This window comes from Delphinus delphis, chromosome 4 (genome assembly GCF_949987515.2).
Source record: "Delphinus delphis chromosome 4, mDelDel1.2, whole genome shotgun sequence".
Lineage (NCBI taxonomy): Eukaryota > Metazoa > Chordata > Mammalia > Artiodactyla > Delphinidae > Delphinus > Delphinus delphis.
Window position 1 is genome coordinate 94,400,914 of NC_082686.1, and position 15,086 is coordinate 94,415,999.

The 15,086-nt window shown below is 41.9% G+C and overlaps 1 protein-coding gene across 4 annotated transcripts in view; it reads right to left on the minus strand.

The window, feature by feature from the left end:
• Nucleotides 1-5,319, minus strand: part of FNDC3B (fibronectin type III domain containing 3B) — a 358,288-nt gene extending 352,969 nt beyond the window's left edge. For 2 of the 4 annotated variants that reach the window (XM_060011135.1, XM_060011133.1), the window contains exon 1: nucleotides 5,123-5,319. The gene's annotated coding sequence lies outside the window, so the exon portion shown is untranslated. Of the gene's footprint in view, nucleotides 1-3,081; nucleotides 4,183-4,214; nucleotides 4,292-5,122 lie in introns of those variants that run through there. The other 2 variants (XM_060011137.2, XM_060011136.1) reach the window with 2 other exon arrangements.
• Between the last annotated feature and the right edge of the window lie 9,767 nt (nucleotides 5,320-15,086).

The following is a 15,086-nucleotide window of genomic DNA, read 5'->3' on the forward strand; positions in this document are numbered from 1 at the left end:
CAAAGATTCCCCTACACAGAAAATGATTCTTTTCCCCCATTCTCAGCTATAATTATTGAAAGCTCAAATAACAGGCTTACTAAGATAATATACAGGAACTAAAGCCTATGCCTCTATCATTGCTTTGGAAGTTCCTCTAATAAGAGATTGCACTTTGTCCCCTCCACCTCAAGAATGACCCTGAATCAAGCAGACTGCCTTGTCCACTTCAGCAATGCTAACGAGCTACGGACCACATGTAAGGAAAGACAACTTTTGAGAGGTCACAGATCAACTATTACATTAAAAGTAGGGAGAAAATGAAACTGCTATCTAAAGATTGAAACTTTATTTACTCGTCACAAAGGAAAAAATAAACCACTTTTCAAAGTGGCCAAACACAATTTGGAGGTCTCTGAAAACATACAAAGTAATACTGTAAGAACAGCTCAGTTTTTAAACTTTGGAATATAGTGAACTATGGAGTTTGTATAAGGCTTTGCTAAACACTTTTCAATACACTGACTCATTAACCCCTTGTGACAACCACCTGATAAATGGTACAGGTGAGATGTTTTCGCCTTATACTAAAATGAGGAAACCCAGACTGAGAGGTTCAGTAGTCTAACAGGGACACACAGCCAAGAAGTAAACTAAGTCCTTGACAGATAAGATATTCTGATTTCAAACCCATACTCAGATGTGGCCTGCACCAGAGGGTATAAGATTTCTAATCTTTGCCAATCATTTCGATATCTTTATCTTTTAAATTACGTCTCATTTGTACTAAGCACCTTGATGTCCTAAAAATGGAACCATACATCCTGAGTTAAATCATGTTTCCAATATTTGTCACACTCACAAGAACACTATAATCCAATAACATGGTTCTTATGTTGGTTCCTTGAAAATAACTATGATCCCAATAGTCAGGAATGGGTATGAAAGGGTTTTTCAGCTATCTGATTGTCTAACTGATGCCTCACCTTTAGTTGAATTTATAATTTTCAGAGCTGGAGGCCATGCAATTCACATAACACTAAAATAATATAGAACAATTTAAAGCTGATTTACTTGTGTAGGTCTTTCAGGATCATATAATGCTCTAGGGTCAGGATTATGAGCTGCAATTATCCCTGAGCAGTACAGTAACTATGAAAGATACAGCAGATTCAGATATATTTATAATGAATCTGGAAGTTACTGCTCTTAAAATCCTAATAAAAAGAGATTATTTTATCATCTGTCTTTTCCTGAAAGCAGTATGCATAAAAAAAAAAACCAGAAAGAAAAAGGTATTGGGTTACTGGATATTTATGGATGAAATCCACATAAATGAATGCTTACTTTAACATGAGTTGGAATTTTCACTATTTCATATAAAATCAAAAAGTTGTTGAAATTCCTTCTACCAAATAAATTCTAAAATGTAACAGATTTAAATTAAATCCACTAATTAGAAAACTATTTGACCATATGCCACCTAAAGAATCTTTCTTGCTGTTTGTTTCAATCTTAAACATATTCTTCCCAATTCACAGACAGATCTAGTGCTTTATATTTGAATTTCATTCTCTGGTAGTAAAGCAATGATTTTAATTCTTCAGATTAATTGTGCAGCTAGTTAAGGAAAAGTGAGTGATAGTTTGGCTATATTATTTACCTGAATGAAGACATTTGAAAAGAATCACCGAATTAACAGGTAACCATGGATATCAGGGGTAATTTTTTTTCAACTCCCCATCAGTGATTTTTCATGCTGCTCCCTACTTATACTTTTATTACATTGAAATAACCAAGAAGCTCTAACTACCTTCTCAGCAATTCCTATAGGCAGTTATTTCAATCAAACAGAAAATGTCACAAAGTTTTTTTCTATCAGTTTTTACCATGACATTCAAGTATTTTTAAAAAAACATTTTTTGCTTGTTTTTGAGCTATAGGTAATCCAGTATTTAAATTCCACTTAAGAGTTGAATATAATCTTCCTCTGGTGGTATGGAAGGAAGAAAACTGAATTACAAGATCTTAAAAGCAATAAATAAGCAATAAACGTGAATAGATTTGAGAGTCAGAAAGTTCTACGTTGCAATCCCCAATATGGTACCTAACCACTAGCCACAAGTAGCAGTTTAAGATAATTAAAAGTAAATACAATTTAAAATACAGTTCCTCCATCGAACTAGCCACATTTTAAATGGTACAACAGCTACACGTGCCTGGTGGCTGCCATACTGGACAGCAGATATAAAACCATTTGCATTACAGAAGAAAATTCTATGTAATCTTACACAAGTTACTAAATTTCTGTGAACCTCAATGCCTTGTCTATAAAATGTCCTTAACATCACCTAAATTGAAAGATTAGAATTGTAATGAGATAATATATAAAAAACACAATACACAGTACTTAGTACACATTAGATAGCTAAAAAAAGAGTAGCTATTAATACAATTCTGTATTGGATTTTAATCTCTGATTGCCAATACCAAACAAGTCACTTCCCCTCCCTGGGCCTCATTTTCCTAAAACTGAAAAGCTGGGAAGTTCTTCAGGTTTTCAGTTCTAAGGACGTTATCAAATTTTACCACATAAAATGAAGTGTTAAGCAAAAGGGGCACAAACTCCTACCGAGTAAACTACTACTCAGGCTCCTACAGCCAGCTTCCTAACGGATCCCAAGCATTCCTCTAGAAACCCTGGAAGACTGGCTCTCCAATACAGCCAGCCCATGGTCTGATGTGAGCTATTTATAAGGTCTGTCTTAAAAGGTTACTGGAATATCTTTCTGATATTGTACATACTGTAATTAGAAGCTACAACCTCCTATTCCATGATAGTATCTTGCAGTTTTAAGATCTCTTTTAAAATGAACGCTATCTTCACGTAGAATTTTTTTCTCTCACAAGCATTTAAGCCAAAACACTTTAAAAGCACATACGAGTCTAAGTACCATTTTTTAGAGACTTTTTCTTTCTACCAGCTATGCCTCATTCTTAGCCAGCTTGTGGGTGACCCTCTAGCGTCTAAACAAAGTGAGAATTACACCCTTATAGGGGGGAGTCCCCTTGCAGGACCAGAAGCATGCCCAAAGACTTTACCCTCGTTAATAGCTGCTCCCCGGGAGCCAAGAAATTTACTGAACGCTGGTTCCACAGAGGCCGCTTCCAATCAGGGAGAACCACGGGGCCCCATGCAAGGCACAAAACCAGGGCCACGGGCTGCTCTTGGCTGTGGCTGCGGGTCTCTTCCCCCGGGCGTTGTCCAGGGCCCCAGAGTCACAGCGTTAACTTGAGAGTGAAGAGCAACTCAGGCAGTAGAAATGAGAACAGAGCGGTGCATTTTTGCCCGAGGCCAGAAGCCTCCAAAAAAAAAAAAAAAAAAGTGTTATTCCAGAGCAGATTCCTTTTCTTCCGGGTCTGTCTGCTCCCTCTCACTCTCTGCCTACAACCACCGTGCCTCCCCTTTTCCAATGCCCCACCTCTCTCCACATTTAAAAAAAAAAAAAAAAAGGTGGCGTATTCCCTCTTCCTTAGCTTTCCCCACCAGGGCCTGGAAACTGGAGGAAATTCAAATCAAATAACTGCACATTAAAAAATAAACATACAAGCAATCAGGGGGTGCTCACCGAACAAACGACCTCGCCTGTCCCAAAATATGATTAACCCTGGATGGAAGATGGGGAGGAAGACTAGAAACCAACAGGGATGGAGAGAGAAACGTGTGGATCTGGGGCCCCAGCGTTGGCCCGTCGCGGCCAAATTCCAAATTTTGTTTCAAGAACACGCTGGACTGATGAGAATATAAAATATAAAAAGTTTTAACTTTTAAGTAAGTCCGCAAACGGCACTGTCTGGATAAAATGCCATTGCTTCCCTTCGTCAGGTATAGAAGGGTGGGAATTGAGGTTCGAAAAGCTCCAACTCCAACCGCGCACTCTTGGAAGCCTCCCGGCCAACGGCGCCTCCGGGCGGCCCAACCCAGTCTCCAGAGACACCGGGCCCGGGTGCTCGGGCTCCCACGGGGCGCCGGGACCGGGCCTTTGGGAAAGTTCGCGGGCACAGCCCGAGGCCCCACTTTCCGCCCAGAGTGACAGGCCCTTCCCACGCCGGCCGGCCCCCGCCCCACCGCGGGCACCAGACGGTCCGCGCGGCCCCTCCCGGTCGCCTCTGGGCACGGATTCCGCCCGCCGGCCCCACCCCGGCCCGGGCGCCCCTCGGGGTGACCGACTGACCGGAGCTACGCTGGCCCACACACCCGGTCGCCCGCTCCTTCCCGCCGCGCCCCACTCCCCCGCCCGAGCTTCCAGCCGCCTGCTCGCCGAGTCCGGCCGCAGCCGCCGGTTACCGCCCCCAACCCGGGGGGAGCCCGGGGGGCAGGACGGGGAGGGAGGACGTGGCGCGCACGGAGGTGGCCAGCGGCGAGGCGGGGAGTGTCCCTGAGAGGCCTGGCCTGGGCTGGGGGCCGGCGCGGGCTCGGGACCCTCCCCGCGAGCATCCCCGGGTCGGAGGTCCCGGCCCGCCCCGCCTGGCGCGGAGAGGCGGCCCCAACTTCCAGCCCCACTTCGCACACCCGCCCTCCTCCCCTCCACCATATGGAAATCTACAGCCTCAGAAAGTGACACGTCGAAGATTCCTCGGCCCCTCCGCCCGCCCTCCCCCTCCCGGGCAGCGTTCCTGCAGCGGAGATTCCGGGAGGGGGAGCGGATTCCTCGGACAAAATCTGCTGGGAAGGCCTGGGAGGGCGACGGGGAGAGGGCGGGGGGGGGGGGAGGGAGAACCCGGGAACCACTGCCCAGATTTTTTTTTCCATCAAGAATCTACCCGTTTCTTTCCCTCCTCCAAGCCCTGGCCAGCTGGGGGGACGAGCGGGGGCCCGGAGCCCAGTAAGACGCGGCCCCAAAGCGTTGGCCGACCCCCGCTCCCGGGCCCCGTGTTCCCGGGGTGCCCAGAAGAGCGCGGAGCGCCCCAGCACTCTGGCGCCAAGTTTTCCTCGGGAAGCCCGCTGCGCCCGGAGCGCTCCGGGACAGGAACGCACTTTGGCGGACTCGGCGTCCGGTCGGGGCTTTCCAGCGCGCCGTGACCCGGCGGCTGAGACTCGGGGTCCGGGTTCCCCGCATTCTCCCGCTCCTGCATGCCTTACCTTCCCTCGGGCTGAAACGCGGGGCTCCGGGCGCGCCACACACCGGGTCTCCCACGCCTTCCCAGCAGCCAGCCCCGAGAATCCCTGCCGCCCCTTCGCAGCTCCCGCCGCTGCTGCAGCCGCCGCTCTCCTTGTCCTCCGGCCGCCGCCGCCGCTCAAATAACTACCAGGAGGGTTAGATGGGGGATTCCGCCATGTCAATGATGTCGGGACCACATGGGGATTTGGGGCCCGCCCCCTGCCGTAATCTGCCGAGTATAACCGCCTCCACAAGCTCAGATTCGCAGGCGCTGTGGGATCCTCCTTCCCCCTCCCCCCGCCTCCAGACCTGCATAACTATCCGGAAACTCTTTTTGGTTCAGCCGGACTAAAGAAGTCTTAGGCTTAGAGGAACTAGAAACTCCTGAAAGGCTAGGGCTGCATATTCTGCAAACGATCGCCAACACCAATATAAATGCAGGGTTTGCTGAGTAATAATCAGAGCTAAAACTATGACATTATTTTTCATTTACACATATATTAACTTTTTTTAAAATCCCCACAACAACCTTATGAGCTATTTTGTCACCTTTCTCTATTTCCCACAGCAGTTTGTTCATATGGTTAACGTAGCGTGAACAGATTTTATTACACCGAAGTTAAAATGTCTATTTCCCCCTACAGTACCCAATATGAGCTCACAAGAGCAGAGAGTGTTCCTTACTCATATCTGTATTTCCGTGTCAAACATAGCATAATGCATAGGCCACAGTAGGACTCATTAGATAATTGCTGAGTTATATTAATCAAGTCAAATGTAATGTATCCTGTTGTACAGACTCAAAATGGTTAGCCAACTGCATCCCATCCCACCCCTCAAATTATCCAGGGAGACAAGAAAGTAGAAATTATCCCAGAGAGGCCACTTCTCTTTTTACCTTCCCAGGTATTCTACATAATTACATTAGCCTCAATTATTAGGCTACAAAGCAGTACTAGGTAGCAACCAGAGGCAATGTATTACTTTCATTGACCTAAAAAATACATAACAACCATTTGTCAGATAAAGTTACTGTACATAGTACTGTATTTTTCTTTTTTTTTTTTTTGCGGTACGCGGGCCTCTCACTGTTGTGGCCTCTCCCGTTGCGGAGCACAGGCTCCGGACACGCAGACTCAGCGGCCATGGCTCACGGGCCCAGCCGCTCCGCGGCATGTGGGATCTTCCCGGACTGGGGCACAAACCCATGTCCCCTGCATCGGCAGGCGGACTCTCAACCACTGCGCCACCAGGGAAGCCCCGTAGTACTGTATTAAAGCCCGAAGAACATAAAAGAATACTAAGAAATAGCTCCTTTTGTTGTAGAATTTGCAATTCTTTTTTGGAGATGGGGGAATAACGGTGAATCCAGGCAAATGGGGCCCTCCCTCCTAACTGGCTTCTTTCTGCAAATGTTCCCAAAGAGTCTCTGGAAGCCATCTTTCTAGAACATGGTTCCAATCCTAGGCCATAGTTCTGTATTGGAAGGGAAAAAAGATAAAGCAGAGGTTCCCAGCTCCTGCCTCAGCTTCTCTAGCTTGCCCCTGAGCTATGGCCTCCAACCCAGCTGAACTCTCATGACTTCCAACCACCTCTCTCCCTCTGCACATCCTTTCACTCTGTCTGGAGCATACTTCTTCCTCTACCCTATCTAAGGATCATTTCCTCATCTTTGATCACCCCCTCCCTTCCCATAGCCTTGCAGCTCTTTTCCCCACAATCTCATAATGCTTTTCAGTGCTTCTCACATTGCTCTGAAGTTACTGTATATCTCTTCCACTTGGCTGGTCTTGTTCATTTTTGTATCCCCAGCATTAACCTAGCATTGTACTTTGAATATAATACCCTCCTTATAAATGTTTGTTGAATAAATTAATTTTAAAGTATGTTTTAAGAATCTGAATGACTAGATAAATGGGCAAACTTCAGAGGGTGGAAGTTTGAATTCAAGTGTAGTAAGACAGGCTTGGCAAAGGAGGTAAAAGTAGGCAAGAGAAATTCAGAAGACAGAATTATTTCTTCCAGTTTCTTCCACTAGGCTGAATTTGTTCCAATTAAGAAGAATCGGGGGCTTCCCTGGTGGCGCAGTGGTTGAGTGTCCGCCTGCCAATGCAGGGGACACGGGATGGTGCCCGGTCCGGGAAGATCCCACATGCCGCGGAGCGGCTGGGCCCGTGAGCCATGGCCGCTGCGCCTGCGCATCCGGAGCCTGTGTTCCGCAACAGGAGAGGCCACAACAGTGAGAGGCCCGCGTACCGCAAAAAAAAAGAAGAATCAGGACTTCCCTGGTGGTCCAGTGGTTAAGACCCCCCCTTCCAATGTAGGGGGTGCAGGTTCGATGCCTGGTCAGGGAGCTAAGATCCCACATGCCTCGGCCAAAAAACAAAAACATAAAACAGAAGCAATATTGTAACAAATTCAATAAAGACTTTAAAAAAATGGTCCACATTAAAAAAAAATTTTATAAAAAGAGAATCAATGATACAAAATGCCTTAAAATTTTAAATGTATTTTCATATATATAATCTCAGCGTTTCATTTGTCTTCTTATCCTAACACCTAACATCAGTTTTGGACAGAATAGAAACCCAATTAAGTGTTTGCAAAATGAGAGGAAGTATGGTGTAGTGGAAGAAGCACGGAAATTATAATCAGACAAAAACCAGTGACATTGGACAAGTTTTTAAAGTTCTCTGAGCCTGGGTCATTTATTTATTAAGTGGTGATATTACCTTCCTGCTAAGGTTGTTGTGAGGAATAAAAACCTCAAGCACCTGATAATAAATAAAGGCTGGTTCCTCATTGAATGAATGAATGAATGAATGAAGATGCCTTTACTAGAGAGAAACTTTTGAGAAGGCTCCCAACTACGTGTTGAGAGATTTAAATTTCATAATTGAGAAATCACTGTAGGATTATAAAGGCATGAAGTGACTGAAGTGGGTTTCAAAGTTGATTCTCCTAGCAGCAGGATCTAAAACAAGGTTCATGTCAGAGAGGCATGCCCTGAACCCATGAGGGAGATGATGAAGTCTTAGCCCAGAGCGGTAGTTCTGCAAATGAAGGTTCAACTTAAGGCAATGAGTATTATTGTCTTGCGTTGACAACACCCAAGTCATCTGCCACCCTAGGTCCTAAGTTATAGAACCACAGTCATAACTTTGCTCCAAAAGCAACTTAGGACTTGCTCTAGTACAGCAATTAACATCCAAATGAGATGCCTAGAAGTTAAGACCTATAACAAAATATACAGACTTGCAAACCCTTCCATCGCCCATGCAACGTAAGCTGAGTTGTGTTAAAATTTTTAAATAAATAAAAGGTTCAAAGTTATACTTCCTGACTTTAGATAACTTACTTTATAACAAAAGAAATGCAAATCTAACATATTTGAAACTAGCATTGAAAAGGTCTCAAACCATTAAACCTGTAATACTTCTCAGCCTAAGATTTGTAAATTCAAACCTCTTTCTCAAAGATCACTATAGCTAGTAATACCTAATATCTAGAAGACCCAGCCAGGTTCTCAGTCTCCATATCCTACCTCTGCCTGCAGCTGGGGTTGCTAGATTCTCACAGGCAGGCTCAGTCTTGCCTCTAATCTTGAAACACAATCTTGACCTTAGAGGACATTAACTCTTTGCATCTACTTCTTGTTCTAATGTACTGAGCCAGATCTGATACCAGCTTCAACACGAATATTGATGAAAAACCAATTAATCCTGTTTTGAAGAGTGTTAGAATTCACTAGAGTGTGAACTAGAGTAAGGGTTAGCCAGCTCAGTCAACAATAAAATCTAAGAGCAACATTGCAACTGCACTTTTCTCCAGAACATTTCAACCAGTCAAGCTATAGTTTCACCTTCCTTACTATTGTTCAATGCAAGACAAGGGCAAATTGTAACTATATATATATATATATATATATATATATATATATATATATATATATATATAAGTCATTTCCAAAAGAGTGTCCCACAGTTATCAGAACTATTCAGGTAGAAGCTGAATAAGCTGTCAGGGCTCATAAAATCACAGGGCTGATAGAGAGCTAAAGTTTTTCGGCCTGCTCTCTCCCAAAGCAGAATCTTTGCCCCACGTCAATGACAGCTAAGCACCCAGCCTCAGCCTGAGCACCGCCAGGAAAAGGGAAAATGCTTCTTTCCAAGACAGCCTTTTATCAACAACTCTAGACCCAAACCAAGTCTTCTGAAAACCGCCTCCTTGCAACTTTCCCCCACGGGTCCTGTTTCTGCCCTCTGGAGGCAGATAAAGTAACAACAGTCACCGTCCACATGACTTCCCTTCCAGCAAATTGACGTTACCAGTCATACCTGTTCTCTTTTCCTGGATAAACATCTCTGACTTGCTGACCTCTTCATCTCATCACATGGCTTCCAGATCTCTCTTCATCCTTTTCTTCCACCACCTCTAGGTACCTACGTGTTCAACAGCTCTGAAAGCTGGGTATTCAGATTCTGTCCATAATATTTCAGGCATGATCAACACACAGCCAGAGTGGTACACTTTGCTGCTTTAATTTGGACAAAATGCTTGTATTGTTATAGTTTAATATTGTGTTAATTTTCTTAGCACGCTCTTCATCCTGTTAACTCATGCTTTCTTCTTCCATGAAAAGTTGTCAAGCTGGGCATACATCAGGAAAACAACTGATTTTATTTTAATTGGTTTTAATTACTGTTAAATAGTTGAATATTTCATTTTATAAAATTTCATTTTTAAGTTTCATTCTTACATTCCAGCCTACCTAGTACTTTCTGGACAACCTTTCCCAGCTTTGTGACATTGATAAGTATGACAAGCATGATTTTCATGTTGCCATCCAAGTCACTAATAAACCACAAAAAAAGACAAGGCTAAGAACTACTAGTAATTTTTCTCCAACTGAAGGTAAATTTGAGGTAAAGTCATTTAAAAAGCTCTGAATTTGTCCATCCCACTGACTTACTCTGAACCCCACACAACAGTGGAGCAAGTTGGGTTTGACTTTCTTCATAGTCATTTTTATTATTCTTGCCCACTCTCATACCTCTATGATCATTTTTTCTTCCTAAGATGTCAAGACTTTTGTATGATACTTGAGTCTCTTCACACCAGGTATGCTAAATATTATCTTCCTCAAACAAATTCAAAATTTTTCCTGGATAGAAATACATGTAGATATATCTGTCCTTCACAGAGAAATGAAGCTAAGAAATATCTTTAGCTCAGGCTACATGCCTCAGATACAAACCATTTTAGTCAAGGAGAGATTCTGAGATTTGACCAGAAAGCACTGAGTTGGAAAAAAGTAAACTTATTGAAGAGCCAGCTGGGCCCATTCTGTTTGTGAAGAGTTGGATATCATACTTGAAATTGTTTCTCGTCTTTTGTGTAGTTACCACAGTATTTCTTTTAGTTCTTGGAAGCATACTCACTGGTATTTCACATGTAATCTGTGTGTCTCAGAACTCAGTGTAACTCAGGGAGTTAAATCACATATACATTAATACCCTTGCTCTGACTCTGACAGCCACCATTATTGCAGGACATCTCACTACCCTTGTACTCTTTCTGGTTCTTTCTAGAAGTCTCCTGTGAGTTTACAAGCATGCTTTTTCAGAGTGCTTCAGTAACTTATCAACCCAGCCAGAGCAGCTAATGTGGCACCTCCCACTGTCCTGAGCCTCCTACTGTTGGTAAAACCATGGAAAGCCCACCCTGGTTACCCTATAAGGCCAGCACCTCCCTCGGACAGACTCACTTCTCTCTGTCTCTGGACAAACTCTGTGAGATATAATTAACATACAGCACTGTATAAGTTTAAGGTATACAGCATAATTATTTGACTTACATACATCATGAAGTGATTATCAGGATAAGTTTGGTGACCATATATCACCTCATATAAATACAAAATTAAAGAAATAGAAAACAAAATTTTTTTCTTGTGATGAGAACTCAGGATTTACTCTCTTAACAACTTTCATGTACAATATTTCATATACAACAGGGTTAATTATATTTATCATGTTGTACATTACATCCTTAGTATTTATCTTACAGCTGCAAGTTTGCCCCTTTTGACTGCCTCCATCCAGTTCCCCCTCCCCCCATCCACCACTCCTGCCTCTGGTTACCATGAATCTGATCTCTTTTTCTATGAGTTAGTTGGTTAGTTTGCTTTGAAAATGTAATTGACCTACAATACTATGTTAGTTCTCGTTATACAACATAGTAATTCGATATTTCTATACTGTTTCAAACTGATCACCAGGATAAGTCTAGTTACTATATGTCACCACAAAAAGATATTACTTAGTTATTGACTGTATTCCCCACACTGTACATTTCATACCTGTGACTCATTTATTTCCCAACTGGAAGTTTGTACATTGTAATCTCCCTCACCTATTTCTTTGCTCCCCCTACACCCTTCCCCTCTGGCAAACTCCTGTTGGTTCTCTGTATCTGTAACTCTGTTTATGTTTTGTTATGTTCGTTCATTTGAGGTTTTTTTAGATTTCCCATATAAGTAAAATCATACAGTATCTATCTTTCACTGTTTGACTAATTTCACTTAGCATAATGCCTTCAAGTTCCATCCATGTCAAAAATGGCAGAATTTCCTTCCTTCTCATGACAATAATATTCCATTGTATGTATATATATATATATACATCACATCTTCTTTATCAGTTCATCTACAGACAGACAATTAGGTTGTTTCTATATCTTGGTTGTTGTGAATAATGCTGCAATGAATGTGGGAGCACAAATATCTCTTTGAGATTCTGATTTCATTTTTTTAGGCTATATACCCAAAAGTGGGATTGCTAGATCATATGGTAGTCTACCTTTAATTTTTTGAGGAACCTCCACATGTGTTTCATAGTGGCTGCACCAATTTACCTTCCCACCAACAGTGCATGAGTATTCCCTTCTCTCCACATACTCGCCAACACTTGTTTTCTGTTGCTTTCTGACAATAGCCATTCTAACAGGTGTGAGACAATAGCTTGTTATGGTTTTGATTTGCATTTCCCTGGTGATTAATGATGTTGAGCACCTTTTCATGTATCTGTTGGCCATCTGTATGTCTTCTCTGGAAAAATGTCTATTAAGTTCCTTTGTCTACTTTTTAATTAATTGGTGTTTTTGCTATTGAGTTGTATGAGTTCCTTACATATTATGACTATTAACTCCTTAACAGATATATGGTTTGCAAGTATTTTCTTCCATTCCATAGGTTGATTTTTCACTTTGTTGATTGTTTCTTCTGCTGTACAGAAGGTTTTTAGTTTGATGTTGTGCAGCTTTTTGTTTCTTTTGTTGCTTTAGCTTTTGATGTCATATCCAAAAAATTATTGCCAAGACCAATGTCAAGGAGTTTTCCCCCACGTTTTCTTCTAGGAGTTTTATGGTTTCAGGTCTTATGTTTCTCTTTTGTCCTTTTAGAGTTAATTTTTGAGAGCGGTGTAAGATAGGGGTCCAATTTTATTTTCCTGCCTGTGATTATCTAGTTTTCCTAACACCATTTGTTGAAGACACTATCCTTTCCCCATTGAGTATTCTTGGCTACCTTGTCAAATATTAGTTAAACATATAAGTAAGCGTTTACTTCTGGGCTCTCAATCCTGTTCCCTTGGTCTATGTATCTACACTTATGCCAGTACCATACTCTTTGATTACTATAGTTTGAAATTAGGAATTGTGATGGTTTCACCTTTGTTCTTCTTTCTCAGGATTGCTTTGGCTATTTAGGGTCTTTTGTGGTTCCAGACAAATTTTAAGATTGTTTTTCCTATTTCTGTGAAAAACGTCACTGGAATTTTGATAGGGATTTTATTGAATCTGTAGATTGCTTTGGGTAATACGGACATTTTAACAATATTAATTCTTCCCATCCATGAACAGGGGCTATCGTTCCATTTAATTGTTTCTTCTCCAATTTTTTTAAACCAAGTCTTATAGTTTTCAGTGTACAGATCTTTCACCTCTTTCATTAAATTTATTCTTTGGTATTTTATTGTTTTTGTTGCTATTGTGAATGGGATTGTTTTCTTTATTTCTTTTTCAGATGTTTTGTTGTTATTGTATAGAAACACAGTGGATTTCTGTATGTTGATTTTGTATCCTGCAACTTTATTGAATTTGTTCATTAGTTCTAACAGAGTTTTGGTGGTCTTTAGGACTTTCTCTATATGAGATCATGTCATCTGCTAACAGAGACAATTTTCTTCTTCCTTTCTAATTTGGATGTCTTTTATTTCTTTTTCTTGTCTAATTGTTCTGGCTAGGACTGCCTGCACTATGTTGAATAGGAGTGGTGAGAGTGTGCATCTTTGTTTTGTTCCTGACCTTAGAGAAAAAGCTTTCAACCTTTCACCATGTATGATGTTAGCTGTGGGCTCGTCATACATGGTCTTTACTATGTTGAGATACATTCCTTCTATACCCAATTTGTTGAGAGATTTTATCATGAAAGATGTTGAATTTTGTCAAGTGCTTTTTCTGTATCTATTGATATGATCATATGATTTTTATCTTTCATTGTATGAATGTGGTATATCACACTCATTGATTTACATATGTTGAACCATCCTTGCATTCCAGGGATAAATCCCACTTGATCATGGTGTATGATTTTTTTAATGTGCTCTTGAATTCAGTTTTCTAATTTTTTTTTTTTTTTTTTTTTGCGGTACGTGGGTCTCTCACTGTTGTGGCATCTCCCGTTGCAGAGCACAGGCTCCGGACGCGCAGGCTCAGCGGCCATGGCCCATGAGCCCAGCCACTCCACGGCATGTGGGATCCTCCCAGACCGGGGCACGAACCCGTGTCCCCTGCATTGGCAGGCGGACTCCCAACCACTGTGCCACCAGGGAAGCCCCAGTTTTCTAACATTTTGTTGAGAATTTTTGTGTCTATATTCATCAGGGATATTGGCCTATAGTTTTCTTTTCTTATAGTGTCTTTACTTGGCTTTCATATCAGGGTAATTCTGGCCTCTCAAAATGAGTTCGGGGATGTTCCCTCCTCTTTAGTTTTTTTGTAGAGTTTGAGAAGGACTGACATTAATTCTTCCTTAAATGTTTCATAGAATTCACTAGGGAAAACATATGACCCTGGGCTTTTTTTTTGTTGTTGATCTTGGAAGATTTTGGTGACTGATTCAATTACTTTACTCTTTATTTCAGATTTTCTATTTCATCATGATTCAATCTTAGTAAGTTGTATGTTTCTAGGAATTTATTCATTTCTTCTCTGTTATCTAATTTGTTAGTATATAACAGTTCATAGTAGCTATTTCTGTAGTATCAGTTGTAATGTCTCCTTCATTTCCGATTTTATTTATTTGAGTCTTCTCTCTCTCTTTTTTTTTTCTTTTAGTTTAGCTAAAGCTTTGTTACTTTTGTTTATTTTTTCCAAAAGACCAGCTCTTAGTTTTCTTGATCTTTTCTATTGTTTTTCTGGTCTCTAGTCCATTTATTTCCGCTCTGATCTTTATTTCCTTCCTTCTGCTAACATTGGGCTTCGTTCATTCTTCTTTTTGTAAGATCTGGTTCACTTCTATGATTTCTCATCCTGGTTTATGGACACTGTGCAAGAAGGAGGACCAGGCCACTACAAGTGAGAGATGATGGTGGCCCAAACTACAGTGGTGGCAGTAAAGATGACAAAACCCCACTAATTTGTTATTGGAGGTGAGGGAAAGTTTGCAGTAAAGAAAAAAAGCTTTATCAATTTTTGCTTTCTTTTCCTCTGTGCCCTTAGAACACAGACACAAATTCCTAAAAGACACCAGAAGGAAGAATCCAAGTCACAGCCATGGCGTGCTTATAGTCTCTACTCCCCTCTCAGTCTCCTCTACAGACTGAGGCAGTGTTATCAAACTGACTCTTGGCACACATCCCTTCACTGAGCATAAGATCTTTCCCA